The 8,429-nt window shown below is 40.6% G+C and overlaps 1 pseudogene; it reads left to right on the plus strand.

Moving 5' to 3' along the window:
* The first annotated feature begins 3,639 nt into the window (after window positions 1-3,639).
* Window positions 3,640-6,816, plus strand: LOC126016316 (serine/arginine repetitive matrix protein 1-like; annotated as a pseudogene).
* The last annotated feature ends 1,613 nt before the right edge of the window (window positions 6,817-8,429 follow it).

Here is an 8,429-nt window from a genome sequence, read left to right on the forward strand (position 1 = left end):
GTCAGATGAAAAACGTTTGTTTGGAACTAGATTTTTTTTATATTTTTCAATGATCTGAGTTTATCATAGAACTCCTACCTCAGGAAGGCCTCCTGACTACTTTGATTTTTTCTAGCATATGAAGAAAAATGATAGTCAGTACATGTTTTATAGAAACTAAATAAAATCTGTATAGTAAGCAGAACTGATGATAAAGCAGTATATTTTTGTGGAAAGTGGGGTGAACAAATAAACCTAGTGATCATAAAATCAAATTTCACAAAATTTAAAATAAATATTAGATTATTAACCTGACTGTTTGGAAATTGTGTGCCACCTTAAATGAAAACAACATCAACACAACAACAACACAGATGTTGAGAGATAGGTCAGTGACTAATGTTTCTGTTTTGCAAAGTTTGAGGCTATGAGTTTGATACTGGTGCTGCTGCATACATCAGAGATGAGCCTAGAATCCCTTCCATATTTTTGCTGGGCAATACTTCTATCTTAGATCCCTGGTACCACATTTTCTAGCTGTACTGCTGCTGAGTATATGGGAGCACTGCAACTAGAGATATTTGTGATAATTGGGGCCAGAGTGGTGGCACTAGAGGTAAGGCAGATGTCTTGTAATTACTAGTCTAGGACAGAACTTGGTTCTATCCCCTGGTTTCCCATATGGTCCCCCCAAGCCAAGACAGGTTTCTGAGGGCATAGCCAGGTGTAACCCCTGAGCGTCAATGTGTGTGGCCCAAAGAAAAAACCAAAACATAAAAAAACACAGAGATTTGTGATAACTATGGCCATGTGTGTGATCTGTAGTGTGAGAGCACTATAATGACAACAGGTGAACACAGAACACCTGTGACCATTACAGTGAAATGAGCATAATCCACAGCAGGCACTTTAGTCAAATGTGTGTATACTCTAACCTAATATAAAAAAACTAGTGAATTCCACAACTAAATGTGTGGGCTTCATAACTAGTGATGTGTGTGCTCCCCTATCATCACAAAAATGACAGAGATAAGGAACAGTTGGAATAAGAAGGTGATAGTTTTATTTCTCATAAAGACTTGATAAGGGTCAGAAGTCATTGATGTGATGTAACTTTTCATTCACCATATTGTGATCCTATCTCATAATAATATTGAATGATGCTATTGACTCCTTTAAAATTAAGTAATGTCTTAAATGCTTGTTTAATTCACTTAACTGGAAAAGTTGATGCAACATGATGAGACAGCTTTAATTGGTCCAAATTTATTCATGTTTTAGGTTTGAGGCACAAGCTATATACCTCCTCAAATTTGTTTATAACTCCAGATTTGGAAACAAAATCTATCTCCCACCAAGATAATAGTACAACAAAACAAGAGAATAAAATGCTTACATTATACAATCTAATAGGAATAAAGGTGTACTTGCTTGCTAAAGGTTCTTTTTTTGTTATTTGTTTTTTGGGGCCACACCCAGTGATGCTCAGGGGATATGTGCTCAAAAATCGTTCCTGGCTTGAGAGACCATATGGGATGCCTGGGGAGCGAACCATGGTCTGTCCTAGGTTAGACACGTGCAAGGCAAATGCCTTACTGCTTCGCCACCACTCCAGCCTCTTGCTATAGATTCTTAATAAATAAGAAGGCCCAAATCTAATTTTCTGAATTATTTATCTTTTAGCAAGCAGTGGTTAGCCCTGGTAAGGAATGTGAAAAAAGTTGATGAAAGAGAAGAAAAGGAATCAACAAGATTATTTGAGATAGCATATTGTCTGGAGCATATTGTCTGGCTATCCATTATTTGCTCACTTCTGATCTAGAGTGCAGAAGAACAGTGTAATATGAGGGAATCAAACCCAGGGCTACCACATGCTAAACATGCATGCAAGATGTTTGAACTATCTCTTCAGTTCCTTTCATCAACTTTGTTTCTGGGTCACACCCAACAGTGCTAAGAGTTTATTCCTGGGTTTGTATTCAGGGATTGCTCCTGTAAGGAGTCAGTGAGCCATATACTGAGCAGGGGATCAAAACCAGGTAAATTACGTAAAAGGAAAATGCCTTACCTACTCCTTTACTATTTCTCCTGTCCCTTAAGAGTGTTTTTTATGTCAGTTCTTTCCTTCCCCCCTCTTCTCTTCTCTTCCCAAGCCATATGTAATTCTGGAAATCAAACTCAGGTTGACTCTATGTAAGGCAAATACTTTACCCAGTGAACTATCTCTCAGCTCTTCATATATTTTTTAGTTAGTTACCTAATTAGTTAGTTAGCTACTTCTGTGCTGTATATAAGACTAAGTTTATTAAAATAGAAAAAGGTACTTCACAAATTTTTGCTGATAGCTTTAAAGGAAAGCTTATAGTATAATAAGATACCCTCAGTTTGGATTCTGGTAGGCTTAACTTAACTGTATTATGGCAAGCTAAAGAGGACTAGAGTAGAACCATCTCCAACCCCATTTACCATTTTATAGTGTCAAGTGCTTTCCATAAGCATTTTTAAGCTAAAAATACTTACACATCAATCAATATCACTTAGTGATCCCTTCAAAAATAATCTTTTGCTTTGACTTGTGATGAAAGGGACATCTCCCAAAAGGAGATTAAAATGCCACTTATTATAAAACATTTCATTTTCTAAGGTTAAACACTAGTTAGAATACAGGTATAGCCATGAATAGTTTCCCTGAGATTTGCCAAACCCCAAACCACAGACGATTGAGAGGGATAGAACATGAGCATGAGAGACTGTGTACTAAGCGATTCCATGTTTAAACAGATGGCTTCAAGCAGTAAGCTAGCCAGAGAAAGCAAGTGTCTGTGTCCAAAGAAACAAGCTCTGGGAATGCAAATGGAGACACTTGCACTGACTCTGTGAGGTCATGGGATGAGCCAAGTAGGAGACAGGATTCCTAGTCTTCCCAGTCATCATCACTGGCAAAGAATCATCAGGAATGGAACATGGTTTTAACTCTAAGCTAGACAAAGAACTTATTTTTCTTGAAGTAGTTTATTTATAATAATAAAATCATAGGGAAAGAAGAATTAAATTAAGAAAGCAAATTTTGGTGGTGGGAGTACAGAGGGTGATCATCCTGCTTCCTAGATTTAATTACATATGATGAAAGAGCTACCTGAAGTGCAGGGAAGCATTGGAAGACGGATTTATGATATCTGCACAGATAAAGAAAACTGGATCTTTATAATGTTGACTGGTTGAGCTTGAACTGGAAATGAACTTTCTTACTATTTACTTTTTTCATCTGGAAAACAACGCCAACAAGGGATTAAACTGAGTCTGAAGTGTAATACATGAAAACAGTGATTTAGTGTAATTTTAACTATGTAAGTTGACCACTTATAAAATCATTTCTGCTGTTCAAGTAAAAATATATTCAACTTTCTTCCATTATTCATTATAGCCCACTCAGAGATATCTGGAATTATAATAAAGCTGGTACTAATTTTAATTTATATAATACAGTGGTAGCTGGTACAGCCTTAAGAAATATAGAATTTTGTTTGGAAGAATATATTGTAATGTTAGAGATTGGAACAATATTATTAGAGTAGTAAAGGAAGAGACATTGAAGCCTCGGCGGTGCGGTGCACGCTGGGACAGGGAGGGGAGCGATCTCCCAGCGAGCGAGCGGAGGCAGCAAGATGGATGCGGGATTCTTCCGCGGAACAAGTGCAGAACAGGATAATCGGTTCAGCAACAAACAAAAAAAACTACTGAAGTAGCTGAAATTTGCAGAATGCCTAGAAAAAAAGGTGGATATGAGCAAAGTAAATTTGGAGGTTATAAAGCCTTGGATAACAAAACGAGTAACAGAAATCCTTGGGTTTGAAGATGATGTTGTGATAGAATTTATATTCAACCATCTGGAAGTGAAGGCCTGAACCAAAATGGAAGTTATTCCTTGCGTCTGAAATATAGCACCATCACCTTATTAGGTCACAGCAGAGTGAGTGTCCCAATGTCGCTCTGACCCAACTCCCTTGATGATGCAGTGTGTGTTTGGAGAATCCAGATTCCAAAATGATGCAAATCAACTTGACTGGGTTTTTGAATGGGAAAAATGCTAGAGAATTTATGGGAGAGCTGTGGCCCCTACTCTTAAGTGCACAAGAAAACATCGCTGGAATACCTTCTGCTTTCTTAGAATTGAAGAAAGAAGAAATAAAACAGAGACAGATTGAACAAGAAAAATTGGTGTCTATGAAAAAGCAAGATGAAGACAAAGATAAGAGGGATAAGGAAGAAAAAGTAAGCAGCCGAGAAAAAAGGGAGAGATCCCGCAGCCCAAGAAGACTATGGTTAGGTTCACATTTTTAAGTCCACGACTCAGCTTCTACTATATTTGTGGTAAAAAGACGCAAATCCAGATCTCCTTCCCCTAGAAGACGATCTTCCCCTGTCAGGAGAGAGAGAAAGCGCAGTCATTCTCGATCTCCCCATCACAGAACCAAGAGCCGGAGTCCTTCCCCTGCTCCAGAAAAGAAGGAAAAAACTCCAGAGCTCCCAGAACCATCAGTGAAAGTAAAGGAACCTTCTGTACAAGAGGCCACTTCTACTAGTGACATCTTGAAAGTTCCAAAGCCTGAACCTGTACCAGAACCGAAAGAGCCTTCTCCAGAGAAAAATTCCAAAAAGGAAAAAGAAAAGGAGAAAACTCGACCAAGATCTCGGTCAAGATCAAAATCCAAGATCCCGAACACGTTCTCGCTTCTCCTTCTCATACTCGACCAAGACGACGCCACAGAACCCGATCAAGATCATATTCACCTAGAAGGCAGACAAGCCCAAGAAGGCGTCCATCTCCTCGAAGAAGGTCTCCTCCAAGACGAATGCCACCTCCACCACGGCATAGAAGAAGCAGATCTCTGGTGAGAAGAAGATGACGTTCATCAGCATCTTTGTCTGGGAGTAGCTCTTCATCATCTTCATCTCGTTCCCGGTCACCACCAAAGAAGCCTCCTAAGAGGACATCCAGTCCCCCTCGAAAAACTCGTAGGTTGTCTCCTTCAACAAGTCCTCCTAGGCGAAGGCATAGGCCATCACCCCCAGCAAGTCCACCACCAAAAACTCGTCATTCCCCAACACCCCAACAGTCAAATCGTGCAAGAAAAAGTCGTGTTTCTGTATCTCCAGGGAGAACTTCTAGTAAAGTCCCGAAGCATAAAGGTACTGAGAAAAGAGAGTCCCCTTCACCAGCACCCAAGCCTAGAAAAGTGGAGTTATCTGAATCAGAAGATAAAGGTGGCAAAATGGCTGCAGCAGATTCTGTACAACAGAGGCGCCAGTACCGAAGGCAGAACCAGCAGTCTTCATCTGATTCTGGCTCCTCCTCTTCGTCAGAAGATGAGCGACCCAAGAGATCCCACGTGAAGAATGGCGAGGTATGGCAGACGATGGAGACATTCCCCTTCCCGGAGTGCCTCTCCATCACCACGAAAACGCCAGAAAGAGACTTCCCCTCGGATGCAGATGGGAAAGTGATGGCAATCGCCAATGACTAAAAGTGGTAGTAGACGGAGGAGAAGTCCCTCCCCTCCTCCCACCAGAAGACGACGCTCTCCTTCTCCTGCTCCTCCTCCTCTGACGTCGCAGGTCTCCCACACCTCCACCACCACGTCGAAGGACTCCTTCTCCTCCCCCACTCGACGCTCACCTTCCCCAAGAAGATACTCTCCTCCAATACAGAGAAGATACTCTCCATCTCCACCTCCAAAAAGAAGAACAGCATCTCCTCCTCCCCCTCCTAAGCCGAAGGGGCATCTCCATCTCCACCACCAAAGGCGTGGTCTCCCATTCTCCACCTCCCAAACAAAGAAGCTCCCCAGTCACCAAGAGACGCTCACCTTCATTGTCATCAAAGCATAGGAAAGGATCTTCCCCAAGCCGATCTACCCGAGAAGCCCAGTCACCACAACCAAACAAATGGCATTCGCCTTCACCACGTCCTCGAGCTCCTCAGACTTCCTCTAGTCCTCCACCTGTTCGAAGAGGAGCCTCTTCATCACCCCAAAGAAGGCAGTCCCCATCTCCAAGTACTAGGCCCATTAGGAGAGTCTCCAGGACTCCGGAACCCAAAAAAACAAAAAAGGCTGCCTCACCAAGCCCTCAGTCTATAAGGAGGGTTTCATCTTCCCGTTCTGTCTCAGGATCTCCTGAGTCAGCAGCTAAAAAGCCCCCAGCACCTTCATCTCCTGTTCAGTCTCACTCACCCTCTACTAACTGGTCACCAGCAGTACCAGTCAAAAAGGCTAAAAGCCCAACTCCAAGCCCATCACCGGCAAGGAATTCTGACCAAGAAGGAGGTGGAAAGAAAAAGAAGAAAAAGAAGGATAAGAAACACAAAAAGGATAAGAAGCACAAGAAGCACAAAAAACACAAGAAGGAAAAGGCTGTAGCTGCAGCTGCTGCAGCCACTGTAGCCCCTGCTGCTACTGCTGTTCCCACAACCACATCAGCACAGGAAGAACCTGAGGCAGAGCCAGAGCCTAAGAAGGAGACTGAAAGTGAAGGCTGAAGATAACTGGATGACTTAGAAAAGCAACTGCGTGAAAAGGGCCCTGAGATCTATGCAGAAGGCTCAAGTGTCCCCACAGTCTTAGGTGGAAATGTTTGTTATGATGTAAATTTTCTTTGGTTTGTAAGCAATTCAATTTCAAAATTGCTAAAATGTGTTTGAGCTTTAGACTATAACATTTGTTGTAATAATTGCTAGGTTGAACTTCACCATGTAAAAAAGGGCATGGATTTACATTGCAAAGGGTGTCCACGGTGTATTAGTGACATTCTTTCATTGACGCTGACATAAATTCATTTAGAATGAAATATTTAAACCAAAAAGAAACTCCCCTATTTAAAAAAGGGGGTTTAAATATTGTTGGCATTCTTATGGTTTCTTTAATTGCCCCTGGCTAGTCCCAGAGGGTTTTTTGTTATTTGTTTTGTTTTTCAGTTTTCTCCTTTTTTCTCTTTCATTTGAGTCATAGCACCCATTTAAGTTATGATGCTTTCAACCTTTATGGTTTGCAAGCTTGCCCAGAAAGAAGACCACTGTAGAACTACCACAAAAGTATAAAATATTTTAATGCCACAATCTTTCCTATTGTTGCCTGTGGAGTCTCCACTTAATAAATCAGGATTTGAGCTCTATATAGGATGAGGACAAAATTAAAAGCATGTTTTTGCCAGGAAAAAAAAAAAAAAAAAAAAGGAAGAGGACATTTGACCATGTCTTAGAGAATGATATTTTAAATACTTTTCTAATTTCATCAAGGGTGAATTATGGACAAGACATATAAGTCTATTTTTTTAATGTAATTTTTTATTTTGATCATAGTGGCTTACATATTGTTGGACAATAATATTTTAGGTATATATTTACATAAAATCCGGGGGATTCCCATCCCTAAATTGTCCTCCCTACACCTCCGTTTTTTGTCCTACCTCCCTTTTCCTCTTCCCTCTCCCCCAGGGCGTCTAGAATATGTGGTCCCCCTCTGTATCTAACCTACTACTTAGTAGTCTTGCATCAGTTTGGTCTTGATGTCTCCCTGATTTCCCCCTCTAAGTGGTGGGCAGGGGCTAGCTAGTTCAAGGTTGCGTGGTTTTGCCTGAAAAGGTGAAAATATATAAACTGGGGTAAAAGTCTAATACCACCCCGAAGATGGGCAGAATCCTTCTAGAGGTTCTCATCATCGATTTGGGAAATGAGTGAGAGAAAGAATGTGAAACACTCCACCAGTACCAAAAAAAAGTGACAATATACCAGTGAGGACTCCAGCTATATCGATAAGGCACCACTAAAGACAGATAAAACAAAATAAAACAAAACAAACAAAAACAAAAACAACACAAAAAACAAACAAAACAAACAAAAAAAAACACGCCGTGGTCTTGAAATAAGAAACCTGGCGTAGCCCCTCCTCGAAAGAAAAGGAAGAGAGAAAAGAAGAAAAGTAAATAAATAAATAAATAAGGATATTCTGGGGAACAAGATTTCAATAATCACATCCAAACAGAGAAATCGACCAAATAGCTAGGTAAATAAAAATAATAATAACAATAATAAATGAAGGTAATATATATACATATACATATACATATATATATAAATGTCCAAGGTTTTGTGTTTTTTTCTTTTTTTTTCCCTTCTGGCCCTGGCACAGTAAATATTGGGGTCATTCGAAAAGGAATTCACTTGCCCTATGCGATATGGGGTTTCTCCGTCCTTGGAGTATACTGTCATGGGATCAACTCTAGTCTTTGTTCAGGATCATTACTCTCCCGGTGGTGGGGGTTTTTTTATTTAATTATTTTTTTTTTGGTGTGTGGAAGACTTCTGCTCTGTCCAGGGTGATGCAATCAGAGCTCGTGTGTTTAGAGGTCTCAGTATCCGTACAGATCCTGAGATGGGACTTATGGTGAAGTCA

The sequence above is a fragment of the Suncus etruscus genome, chromosome 8, assembly GCF_024139225.1.
Source record: "Suncus etruscus isolate mSunEtr1 chromosome 8, mSunEtr1.pri.cur, whole genome shotgun sequence".
NCBI classification, from domain to species: domain Eukaryota; kingdom Metazoa; phylum Chordata; class Mammalia; order Eulipotyphla; family Soricidae; genus Suncus; species Suncus etruscus.